The sequence below is a fragment of the Miniopterus schreibersii genome, assembly GCF_964146895.1.
Source record: "Miniopterus schreibersii genome assembly, chromosome: 1".
NCBI classification, from domain to species: Eukaryota; Metazoa; Chordata; class Mammalia; order Chiroptera; family Miniopteridae; genus Miniopterus; species Miniopterus schreibersii.
This window is the reverse complement of record NC_138101.1, coordinates 127,093,106-127,105,193: the sequence shown is the minus strand read 5'-3', so window position 1 is coordinate 127,105,193 and position 12,088 is coordinate 127,093,106. Positions and strand designations below refer to the sequence as shown.

Sequence of the window (12,088 nt, the reverse complement as noted above, 5' to 3'; positions counted from 1 at the left end):
TCTTCATTTTGCAAGTGAGGAAACAAAGGCCCACAACATTTAAACAAATTGTTTGAGTTTACCCAACTAGTTAGCAACAGAGTTCTATCAAAAACCTAGGCCTCTCCCCACCGGTATTGCATTCTGTTTTTTCTCTGTTACACCAGACTACTATCTCATTGGCATGGCTCCATATATAGGATCTTAGAACAAAGCAAGTGATGAGATAAGGGAATAGTAAATTGAGAATTGACAATTTGGGGTTAGGTCTATGACATTGTTTTTGAAAGTGTGATCCGAGGATCCCCTGTATTAATTACCTGGATGTCTGTTAAAAATGTAGATTCCTGGATCCTACCCCAGACCTATTGAATCTCGATCATCTAGGGGCTAGAGCCGGGAATACACAATTTAAACAAGCTCCTTAGGTAAGTTTTCTGTACACTAAGGTTTTATTCTAGAGGCCAATGATATCCGACATGTTTCACTATAATGTTATTTAATATGTATTAAGTTGTCATAATAACATAATATATTCCCATTTGAAAAATGTGTAGTACTTTGCAGTGGATTCTAAGAAGTGGTGCAGAGGAGACCTACGGTGAAAGGGAAGGGCACTGAGTTTGGGTTCCAATCCAGGCTCTGCCACTTTGCTATGTGGACCTGGGCAAATTACTTAACTCTCTGAGACTCCAATTTTTCTTCTTTAAAGAAGAATAATGCCACTCTTGTAGGGTTGCTGAGAGGTAATGGATATAAAATACCTGGCAGGCTCTGGGCCTAGCATAGCAGAGGCATGCAACTATTAATTACTGTCATTACTTAAGATAATATAACTATAATTTTCCATGCCTCTTCCCTTGCCTTTTAAAATAGAAATACACTGACTTCTTCATTATTTCAGACCTAGCTACCGTTTTGTGGATTATTTCTGTCTTTTGCTCCTCCCCCTCTCCTCCGTGGCTTCTAGCCTTCCTCTTGGCTATTAACCATTCATTAGTGACCTCCACCAGGAGAAAAGGGAAAAAAAGAAATTCAACTCAAAACATCTATTTTCTGTATATCTTATTACTTTCAGTAAAAGATGTGGTTTGAGGGAAAGAGATTGAATCACTGACCAAAATAGCATTTTACTTTTATTTTTTAGTTTTCTGAGAGTTTAGATAGCTTTTTATATAGTTTCTGTTTCTGCTTTTACAATGGTTGAGGGGTAGTCCTCTACTTACATGCCCTCACCTCATTTGAAAACAGTGATTTTAATCAACACTGCATGATAGAAGGATATTCCTAAATGAATCATTTTTAATCTTGTTTCCTTCCTTACTTTTTAGGGAAACTAAGAAGATTTCATTTAAGAAAACTCATTAAGATCCTACAGAGAAAGAGCCCCAGTATGAAGTAGGTCAAATTCCATCACCCCAGTCATGACCTTGAGTCATTGCTGACGTGCTTTTCTAGCTTGGCAGAGGTGGACTGTGTGTGCATGGATTCCTGGATTGCACAGCTCCCGGGTAGGTACACGTTTGGACTTAATGAGATCAGGAGTCTTGATTTTTTTATGTAAAATGCCCTCAGTTTTTTTCAGATCATTGGGTTTTTCCTTATGAAAATCTTTGCATTCCAGGTGCTTGGTGTTCCGCGTCTGCTGCTTGGGACAGGGAGCCACAGCCTCAGCTGCAAGGACTGTGAGACTCCAGAGGTGGTAACAACCCAAAGCATCACATGAAAGTGAGTGTAGCAATTGGGAAAACTTTTCTTAACCTGCTGATGTGGAGTTAGACTCTGGCAGGAGGGGAGGGGGTGGGGGTGAGGAGAGGGTGGCAGCTGCCTGGAGGCCTGGTCTTTTCCTCTCCCCACTCATCACCTATTGCCAGTCCTGAGCAGTCCCGAGTCCTGACAGGATGTCTGATACAGGCCCTCGGGTGGACTGATGGTCTGGCTCAGGTGTGTGGCATGACCAGTCCACTGGAAGAGCAACTTTTTGAGGGCAGGTATTTTTGTCTACTTTATTCGCTGCTCTAATCCCAACACCTAGAACCAGGCCTGGCATAGAGTATGTACTCAATAAATATTTGTTAAATAAGTGGATGAATTAGTTATCAAGGTTTATAAATGTTTATTGAAGAAAAGGAAGAAGAAGGGGGGGCAATAGAAGAGGAAAATCATGAGATGCTGCTTGGTGTGGCTGAGTCAATCTGATTATCTGAAAGCAGCCTTTTCAGGTAAAAGAAGGTATTTCTTTGGTCAAAGGCACATGCGATTGCTGCTGCTAGACCCTCCAAACAGTTTTAGGGTTTATCCCTGAGAGCACTAACTCTGGTGTCTGGTTGGATTGGAAAAATAAGAATGATGGTGGTGATAACAATAGCAGCAACTAATATTTATATAGCTCTTACACTACATGGATTATCTTTGTCAATCTGTTTGTAAAACTTAATGAATGATAACACAAGTACAATTGCACTTTGCCACAGTGATGTGAAGCCCAATGTAATATAGTATCAAGGCCACTGAATCACTGGAATGCAATGTTATAAACAAGTCCTGAGGGAAGCAGGCTCGCCTGGTTTCTCTAAAAAGACACTGTGTGTGTTTCTGCTTATGTGTGTGTGTGTGTATGTGTGTGTGTGTGTGTGTGAGTGTGTCCCCATCTAAATGCACAAAGCCTACTCAAAATCATTTTAGTAATAACCTTGATTCTGGCAGTTGGGTTGCTAGGTAAAGCTAAGAGTAATTTTTACCTTAATACCACATCCTTTTATTTAGATCATAGTTTTCTGGGCAGTTTCCAAAACCACAAATGCACATGACACATGTCTAGAAATTTCCCTTTTAGGAGAATGGCAGTATGCCAACAAAGGTGAAACACAGAGCATACTTTTAAAAACGAGCCCCTAACTAGGCCTGTATTGTATAGATCTGCTTTTCTACCCTTATTTTGTACTCTCTGTTTGCTTCTTTAACACTTTGGTTCTCATGGGCACTTTATTTAAATTCAGTGAAGGCAAACTGGAATGAGTGGAACCATTAAATAAACTGTAGTGTCCTGGAATGTGTCCTCTGTGAAAGGCCAAGGGCTTTGAAGGAAGACAGACTTTGGTGGTTTGGATTCTAGTGATCATCTGCCAATGATCATCTGTATGATCTTAGATAACTTTCTTAATAGAGTTCTCTTATGCAAAAGAGAGAAAGAAATAACCTCTAAGGGTTGTTGTGAGGATAATATATATAAAATGAATAATATATATAAAATGAATAATATATATATAAATGCTTAGCACAGTAACATGACATGTATAAGGTGTGTGTACATAATTACTTTCCTTATTACCTGGTAGTATTAATCCCTTCAGCATCCTGCACAATATAGGCTGCTTAAGTACCTGGACATCCCCAGAACTAGAGTAAATTAAGAAAAAAATAGTTGTTCCTCCTTTGTCTTTCTCCTTTGCTTTCACACGGAACACTTCACTTCTGATACTTCTCATCAGCGACTGTGTAGGGTTTTTTTCCCACAACAAGCAATTCTCTGTGACATCGGCTGGATATTCTACAATTTAAGTCATCTAGGATACCATCCACTTGAAGATAGTGTCAGATACCACAGGTTAAGGGTTCAGTACCACAAGACAGCTCCTATCCCTCTTTAGATGCCATCACAAGTAGGAGGTCTCCAGGTTATCCACAACTAGTGTCTGACTTGGCTACAAATCAGAGGTTCCCACTCTTCACTCCTTGGGTTTGATTTGCTAGAGCAGCTCACAGAACTCAAGGAAACACATATGTTTGCCAGTTTATTAAAGGATACGATAAAGAATACAGATGAACAGCCAGATGAAGAGACACATAAGGTGAGGGATGGGAGGGTCCCAAGTGCAGCAGTTTCTGTCCCTGTGGATTTGGGATATGTCACCCTCCTAGTATGGATGTGTTTGCCAACCTGGAAGCTCTCTGAACCCCTTACTATTGGGATTTTATGGAGGCTTTATCACATAGGCATGATCAATTATTAACTCCATTTCTAGCCCCTCTCCCCTCTCTAGACAAATGGAGTGGGGGTGGGGCTGAAAATGTTAAGCTTCTAATCAAGGCTGGTCTTACTGGTGACCAGCTCCCATTCAGGAGTCACCCAGCAACCCTCCTAGGAGTCTCCTTTTTAGAACAAAAGATGCTCCTAGTGCTCTTATCACTTAGGAATTTACAAGTGTTTTAAGGAGCCCTGTGTCAGGGACTGGGACAAAGGTCGAATATATATTTCTTATTAAAAATCATATTATCACATAGAGCCTCAGGGCAGTCCCTTCTTACTCTCATAGACTGTTGCAGTTACAGGTAGAATTGTACTCCAGCCCACTTTCTGCATTTCCACAGCATTATCTTTAACACACACACACACACACACACACACACACACACACACACACAGGATCTTCTATTCCACTCCCTTCTTTGTTTTCTGCTGCCTACAGCATAAAGCCTAAGCTCCTTGTTGAAGCCTGCAAAACTCTCTCATCTAGCTTTAGGTCTGCTGACTCATTTCTTGCTGATCCTGAATTGTTTCTTCAACCTTGACATGCCCTTTTACACCTCTGTGCCTTTGCATGTGGGTTTGTTTTTCCCCCCAGCCTCCAGTGCCTTTTCACTCTTCCCCACCTAGTGTAAATCCACTATTTCTTCTTTAAAGGTGAAGCTCTGTGCTCTCTCCTCTATAAAGCATCTCTGGACTGCCTAAAGCCAAGATGGTTACTTATATCCTTTATGCCTTTCTGGCTCCCATAGCTCTTTGTTTATATCTTTATTATAGCTGGCTCATGTCGTAATTAAAATTCAAACACACCTAGTAATGCCACTTTCTGGATGTGTAACCTTGGGCAAGTACTTAACCTCTATTAGCCTTGTCTTCATTTGCAAAATGGAGACAATATTAGAACCTATGTGAAAATTATTTAAGTATTAAATGAGATAATCCATGTAAAACACATAGTACAACACCTTGAACATGGTCTTTACAGGTCTATCTTTGTTAGACTATGAGCTACTTCATTTTTGTAACCCCAGTACCTAGCACAAAAGGTATTTAACATATATTTGTTGGAAGAAAAGGAGGAAGCAAACAAGCTACCTTTCATCTATATCAACAATGAAAACAGAAAATTTAAACTGTATTTATGAGGGAGGCTCATTAACTGTCTTTTCTTTCACACTTTAGTTAATACTCTTAGATCTTCAGTGATAAAAACGTCTTCTCCTCTCCTCCCCCCAAAAAGCTTACAAGAAATAATATGTAAAAATTACACAGCCTAAGTCCTCTAGATACTTCTTAGCTATAGAAACTGAACCAATACTGTCCCAAAAAAGGGAAGAAAAAGTATCTCCTATATTAAGAATACATATAAACTATGAAATTAAAGAAATTTGGTAAAATGGAGGTCAGATAAGACATTCAATAGCATTTCTAGAGTCCTCCATTTTCTGTATATACAGTCAATACTTTTGTTTTCAGAAAAATTTACTTGCCCAATTATCAATTCTTTTCTAATTAATTGTTAATAAAATGATACTGTTGTCTTCTTATAATTAAAATTCAAAACCCAATTATTAAAGACAAACACTGTGTTTCACTGTAATGAACCGTAGCAGCCCATTTCCTTCTGTCTGCCTAAAAATGAGCTTTGGCAGTAGATAACAAAATTTTGGGGTTCTAGTTCAGGAACAGGTATTGGCAAATGAATTAATCCAGCCAAGTTTATCATTTACCACCTCAATAGCACTGCTGATTATTTCTTAGATGCTTTGACATTTTTCAGCATTATTTAACTTTTCTGCAATTTAAGTTTCTCATTTCCAAAAAGAAGGTAAAAATATCTACGTGAAGGTATCAAGATTAAATGTGAATGTTAAATGAGTAATACATATAAAACATCTAACATAGTGCTTTGCATGTAATAGATCCCCAATAAATGTTATTTTCTTTTTCATCAAGATTTTGTTTACAACACCATGTTTTATTCAGCTTAATGTATTTACATATGGGTATATCTTACTATACTGCAAACTCATCCAAGGCAGGAATTATGTCATACTCATCTTTGGATTCTAACAACCAGTACACTCTCTAACACAAAACACGTGTTTGATGCCTCTATTAGCCTTGTCTTCATTTACAAAGTGGAGATAATATTAGAACCTATCTGAAAATTATTTAAGCATTAAATGAAATAATTCATGTAAAATACATAGTACAATGCCTAGAACATGGTCTTTACAGGTCTATCTTAGTTAGACTATGGGCAGGAAGAAAGGATGGGAGGGATAAAAAGAAAGAAGAAAAAAAGGAGAAAGGGAAAGACAGGGGGAGCTAAATACTTGGTAAAGTTGCATACCATTGAACAAAAAACTCTATATAATTATTCAAGTTATTGTATTTTAAACATTTGTTTTACACATTAATTCTAATAATCCTAAGAAATTACCAACATTATAAATATATTGTTCAATACTACTTCATGCTTTTGAAATGAATAAAAACACCTGATATATATCTCCTTTTCTTTTATGCCGATATACATGAACAAGCATTACTAAACAAAAATTGCTTGTCAAAAATGTAACTATTATGAGATGGGGCTGTGATTTTGATGGCATGTGTCATTTATGCCAGCAAAATGAGAGGAGTATCACCATGTTTTAGGACTCTTATGTGACACTTGGAAAACTCTGCAGTCTGCAATCTACTTGTTCTGTGACCTAGTCAAGGTGATTTATCACAGGCGAAAAGCAAATGTTTCATGCCTTTTTAGTGGCATGCTTGGCACATATTACAAAACAATATAATCTATAGAGTGTACAGTTGGAGTGCATACCAATCAGACATGCTTTTTGGTTACATAATTCACTGTTTGAAAATATCTTATCTGATATCAAGAAAAGAACAAAGCCTGATTTGCTTCTGGACTCAGGGTTTGGAAAACCAGAGGGCACATCTTGGTGCATATCTTGGTCCTTTCCAAATGTACACAGCCCTAGCAGAGGGAACCACAAGCTGTGGACTATTGATAGCTCCAAACAGGGTACTCAAGGCCAGTCAAAATAGCCTCTGACATTGGCCTGCACCAGAGATCATCCGAAAGACTAGGAGTTCTAGCAGATCTACCTAATACATAGAAACAAATCCAAACAGGGAACCAAAATGGGGAGACAAAAAACAAGCCCCAAATGAAGAACAAGAGAATTATCCAGAAGAGCCAAATGAAATGGAGATAAGCAATCTATCAGATATAGAGTTCAGAATACTGATTGTAAGGATGCTTAACAGCATGAGAAAAGATATGTAAGCTATGAAGGAAATTAAGAATGACATAATAGAAATAAAAAACACATTGGAAGGAATAAACAGCAGACTAGGGGAAGCTGAGGATCAGATCAGCAAATTAAAAGACAGGATAGAAAAAAAATCACTCAATCAGAGATCAAAAAAGAAAAAACAATTAAAAAATAGGAGGACAGTTTAAGGGAGCTGTGGGACAACATGAAACGAAACATAACAATATTCACACCGTAGGAATGCCAGAAGATCTAGAAAGTAAGCAAGGGTTAGAGAACCTGTTTGAAGAAATAATGGCAGAAAACTTCCCTCACCTGGTGAAGAGAAAAGTCACACAAGTTCAGGAGTCCCAAGCAAGAAGAACTCAAAGAGGCCACGTCCAGACACATCATGATTAAAATGCCAAAAATTCAAGACAAAGAAAGAATTTTAAAGGCAGCAAGAGAAAAACAAGCTGTTACCTACAAAGGAGCTCCTAGAAGGCTGTCAGCTGACTTCTCATCAGAAACTCCGAAAGCCAAAAGGGAATGGCATGAAATATTCAAGGTAATGCAAAACAAGGATCTGAAACCAAGACTACTCTATCCATCAAGGTTATCATTCCAAATAGATGGTGAAATAAAGAGCTTACCAGACAAGAAAAGGCTAAAGGAACTTACCACCTCCAAACCAGCATTGCAAGAAATGTTAAAAGGACTGCTGTAATAACAAATTGAAATGGAGAGGAAGAGAAACATAGGCATAAAGAATTAAAATGGCAATAAATAAGTATCAATAATAACCTTAAGTGTAAATGGATTAAATGTTCCAGTAAATAGGCATAGGATAAGAAAACAAGACCCAAATATATGCTGTCTATGAGATCCAAGTCAGAACAAAAGACTCACACAGGTTGGGGGGAAAAGCAACAACAACAAAAAATCTTCTGGGGGACTTTAAGGAGAGATTGACAGCAATACAGTCATAGTAGGAGACTTTAACACTCCACTGACTTTACTGGATACATTTTGCAGACAAAAAATTAACAAGGAAGCAGTGACTCTAAATGACACATTAGATTTAATTGACATTTAGAGAACATTTAACCCCAAATCTGCAGAATATACATTCTCCTCAAGTGCACATGGGACATTCTCAAAGGTAGACCACATGTTAAGACACAAAACAAGTCTCTACAAGTTCAAGAAGATTGAAATAATATCAAGCACCTTCTCGGACATTTACACCATGGAATACTATGCAGCTATACAAAAGAAGGATCCCTTACCCTTTGAGACAACATAATGGACCTGGAGAGCATTACGCTAAGCAAAATCAGCCAGTCAGAGAAAGACAGGTATCACATAATCTTACTCATATGTGAAATCTAATGAACAAAATAAACTGATGAACAAAATAGATCCAGAGACAAAAAAGCATGGAACAGACTGACAAATCTCAGAGGGAAGGCAGGGGCAGGTTGGTGGGTGGGAAGAGATTAATAAAAAAAAGAAAGAAAGAAAGAAAAGAACAAGAGGCTGCTACCAATGTAGGTTTTATTTTTTTTTCCGGTCTTCTCAAACAGGCTTCCAGTACCCATCTTGTATGTATGCTATCGCCCTAACTGTCTTTAATCATAGGCTTTTTGTTGCTGTTACTGTTCTTTTCTCTTAGCTAACAGTTGATGGATATTGTGTGTGTGTTTTATTTCTAAAAAAATTTAATCATAAAAATTAAACAACATAAAATCATAAAAAGTAAGAAATTTATCTTTGCCATCTCCTTACCTACTTTTCTTGCACTTCATCCACTTTCTTCCATGGGTACACATCCTTCCAAACCTTTCCCATATATTAAATGTATAGATATATGTACAGATACATATATTTTTTAGATAAATTGGATCCAGCTATATATATGTTTTATTAAGCAACATGCTTTCCCCCCCCTTAATATGTCTTGGAGAGCTTTTTATGTTTGTACATATAAAGTGATCTTATTCTTTCTAATGATACCATAGAATTCCATCCCATGGTTCTAACATAATTGATTTATCCACACCTCATTTAATCAGAATAAGTCTGTTTTTCCTTTTATACATATAAATAGCTCAGCAATGGACATTCTTGTCTATTTACCTTTCCATAGGGTAGAGTCCTAGAAGTAACATGTCTGTGTTAATGGGCACACAAATTTTTGAGTGCCACTTGGAACAATCTATTGCAATATTTAGTAATCCTTGCTATTTGGTTACCCTTGCCTGTTTTACACAAGGTTGGTTTCTACTCTGGCTTAACTGATCCTTTGAATACATTGAGATGTGAGCATAAACAAGCTTTAGCTTCTTTTTAAAAATTTTTATTTATTGATTTTTAGAGAGAGAGAGAGAGAAACATCAATTTGTTGTTCCCCTTATTTATGCATTCATTTATTGATTCTAGTATATGCCCTGACTGGGAATCGAACGTAGAACCTTGGTGTATTGGGATGATGCTCTAACCAACTGAGCTACCTGGCCAGGGCTACAGAAGCTTTAGCTTCTTAAACAGAAGGGGGAAATGGAAGATTGTGCTACTTATGTTAATTTAATCAGAAAATTTTAATGATGTCATAATATTTGATTTTCACCACAAGATTAATTTTAAAGTTGAATTTAGTTTAAGTTTTATATTTCTTTTATCTTGTACCACATCCAAGGGGAGTTTACCTTTTTTAATGGATAATCCTTAAAAATTATCCTACAGAATGAATTTGAGGGGAAAGGCAAATATGGAATGGAGTGATCCTCAGTAGATTAGACAGTTGCAATCCAGTTCTATTGAAGCCCTACAAAATGGTTACTGATAAATTGAATGTATATTCTCTGGGTTTGGGGTTATTTTGGGGGGAAGGCAAACAAATGCTTTCATTATTTCCTTTGTATCACAGAAAGGGAAGTATCTAAGAATTTTGAATTTTTAAGTGCTAAGAGTGAGACATGTAGGCTACAACTATATGGGTCATGTTTTGAGCTATCTCTTTTAAAAAGATCATAAAGATTTCTAAGAATGGGATATATCACAGCCTCTCAAATGTGAAGTTATAAATAATGTTCAAAGAGGATTGAGGAACTAGGGCCATAGAGTTTTGCTAGACTACAGATGATGGGGGCTTTTTGTGTGTGTGTTTTTAACCCTCTCTTGAGGATATTTTTTCCATTGCTTTTCAGAGAGGGTGAAAGGGAGAGAGAGAGACACACATCAATTGGTTGCCTCCGGCACATGCCCCAACCAGGGCTGGGGATAGAGCCTGCAACCAAGGTACATGCCCTTGGCTTGAAACAAACCTGGGACCCTTCCATCTGAGGGCCGATGCTCTAACCACTGAGCAAAACTGGCTAGGGCCAGATGATGGTTTTTATGGGTTGTTTGTCCATACCTCCTGGACTCCCTCCTATATTCTCCCGGTACCCTCCCTCACCTAGCCTGACAGCTATGGTCACAAAGAAAGTTGATCTTCTTTAATACTTTATTGCTAAGCTTGTGCCACAGCTTCCAAAAAAAAAATTAGCAAATTTTAAAGTAGAAAAGAATCCTTGGAGATTATTGGCTTCTTTCTCTTGCCCTAAAGCAATAAAACTGTGAGCTGCATTCTAGTGTTATCACAGGTCATCTGTCTTTCCAAATGGTTTCTATCGAGTTTCTTTCACTGTCTTTTTTATTTAATTAAAAAAAAATTATGACTAAGAACAGAATAAGCAAATCAAACATCTCCCTCTCCTTGCCCTCCGCACATGTGCCCATTCCCTGGCCCTTCCTACTCTCTTCATCATTGTAGTTCCTTCTCCTTTTCAGAAGCTGGTCTATCATCACCTCCTTGGTGATGGAAGCATTCCTTGGTACACCCTCACTTCCAGGGGAGAGCATTCTTCTATCATGCTTGTTACTATAACTTGATATTGTTCTGTCTCTCCCATTAAACAGTGAGGATAGGGGGTTTGCCTTTATCTTCATATCTCCAGCACCAAGTGCAATATCCCGTATTCAGTAAGTGTTGGTTAAGTGAGTGAATGAGTGAATGAGTGAATGAATGAACAAGGGAGTGAGTAAACCAATTTCACAAACAGTTCTTTCTTAGATGTCATAAGTGTGTTTCAATGTAGAGGAAGATGGATTGATTAATGATCCCTCTCTACGTTTGGAGTCCTTATTAAAGCTATACTGTAGTCATTTTACTTAGACTCAAGTCATTGTATGAGAGTGATAACCACTTACTTTAAAAAATAACTACTACATGATTTGGTGTTTGTTAATATGCCAAAAGGCATCAGGACAGCAAAAGGCATGATGTCCATCCATCATTTGGTAATTTGCTTGATTCTTACTTAGCACATGGAAGTGATTAAAGAAATCTATTGTAGAGGCTTCAGATCAATTGGACTGGGCCAAACTGATTTATAAAAATTTGGATTTTTTCAAGGACATTTGTACCAAGAAACATTGCCAAATTTACATGGGATTGTGTTTAGATCTGATTATCTTCTTCTTTTCTTTTTGTCAGATGATGGCAAGAATGATAAGACCTTTATCGAAACAAAATATGCTATGAAAGCTGCTAAATAGTGGCATTTGGGAAACATGGTTAAACGTGTGTGCTTTTGTAAAAGTGATTAAACTGAAACAGGATTAGCAAAAATTTGGGGTTCAAGATTAGCACAGAAATTCATTTCTACACAAGCAGGTTGTCTTGTTTCATTTAATTACTTCCTGTGTGATTATGTAAAGCTAAAATTAATTTCTGAACTTTTTTTTAAGAGTTAAAACCATA

The 12,088-nt window shown here is 37.4% G+C and overlaps 1 protein-coding gene across 1 annotated transcript in view; it reads left to right on the top strand.

Annotated features, from left to right (window-relative positions):
- Positions 1-12,088, top strand: part of ARHGAP5 (Rho GTPase activating protein 5) — a 112,114-nt gene that overhangs the window by 4,438 nt on the left and 95,588 nt on the right. The window contains exons 3-5 of the mRNA XM_081143470.1: positions 323-407; positions 1,311-1,490; positions 1,604-1,707. The gene's annotated coding sequence lies outside the window, so the exon portion shown is untranslated. The remainder of the gene's footprint in view (positions 1-322; positions 408-1,310; positions 1,491-1,603; positions 1,708-12,088) is intronic.